Source organism: Morus notabilis, unplaced genomic scaffold, assembly GCF_000414095.1.
Source record: "Morus notabilis unplaced genomic scaffold, ASM41409v2 Scaffold1942, whole genome shotgun sequence".
Lineage (NCBI taxonomy): Eukaryota > Viridiplantae > Streptophyta > Magnoliopsida > Rosales > Moraceae > Morus > Morus notabilis.
In genome coordinates this window covers 10,313-11,900 of record NW_010364902.1, presented here as the reverse complement: position 1 = coordinate 11,900, position 1,588 = coordinate 10,313, and positions in this window count along the sequence as shown.

Sequence of the window (1,588 nt, the reverse complement as noted above, 5' to 3'; positions counted from 1 at the left end):
ATACCAAATATTTCAATTTTTCATAACTTAAATATACTCACTAAAATTTCTAATTTTGAACTAATATCTCACTATTCATAAGTGATATTTACGAATTTTCTTTATAAAAATATTCGTATAACAACTTTATACTTTTCGGGAGATTTTACCCCGTACATAAAATTTTTACATAACATTTTCTTGATTACATCAAAATTCTACTACTTACTATTCCGGAAAGAATTTCGGTCAAATACTGGACTGTCCAGATTAGACCTAAATTTTTCCCGGTCATTACAGAACCAAATCTGTTGCAGATCCTTGTTGCAACAATAACTGCAACATCACTGTCACGGTGAACTTTCTCAAAACCAATCCGAATCAAACTCCTTTAATTCTGAAACCTTCCCGAACTGATATAAGAATCTGGACTCATTCCTAGGAGACAGAGGAAGATCATCCAACTATGAAAACTCAATCAAATCACCAATAATCAATTTACCATCTTTGGATCAATAGTTGACTTTTAAAAATAGAAACTAAATTAAGTTTCCAGATCTTTTAGTAACCTTCCATAAGAAACGTGCCAGGTGCATATCAATTTCCAAACACAATCATCCAGCCAAACATTCTCAAAATAATGTCAATCAATACGATTAGAATCAATACAAAATTTGGGAAACAAATCCCAACAAAATAAGCCTGCAAGAAAAATCCAAAATGTTATCGAAGTGTTAAAAGCTTAATCTGAACTGTGCTAGAATTAGTTGGTGCCAACATCATACTTGTAAAAAAATACGCGTACACAAATTCTTAATTGATTTGATTTGTTTCGTTAATTGCTCATTCTTACTAAACACCGTTTACACCTATATATTGAAACTATTCTTCGATATATATTTCCATTTTTTAATTTTTTTTAAGGAATCTTTTTTTTTTTTTTAAATTTTTGCTCATATTAAACATGTTAAAATACTTCACATTTTATGATTCATATGACAATGTTATTTAAATTGTTTGACAACCCGTGTTTTTTTGCCTAAATTATAGCCCCCATTGACTGAAATATTTCACTTCAACACTCTTTGAGTGTTTAGAAAAACTGTAAGACACCGTTTCCGTTCATTGAATAGTATCTTTTGACCATTAAATATTATTATTTAATAAACGAAAGTACCCCTCTACAGGTTAGATTACATGTAAGTAGTATATAGGTTTTTAAATAAAGATATAATTAGGTTAAAAAATGACATCCTTTACACATACTTAACCGACATAAATGACTTTTAAGTGCTCATTTCATGCTCACAATGACAACTTGCACTGTAATGGTAACAAAAAAAAAAAAAAAAAATTTTTTTTTTTTTTTTTTTTTTTTTTTTTGCTTGTCCTCTTAATGCTGGCTGTAACAATTTTATTGTTACTTAATATGTGAAAAGTGATAAAGAGATATCATGGAGAGAGTTATAATTTCAAAACGTTATGTATAGTCTAAAGTGTATACTATTGTCATGGCAAAATCCATAATAAGAGGTTTCAATGTCTCATCGAAAGCACTAATTAGTATTTACAAATATATATATATATATATATATGTATATATATATAT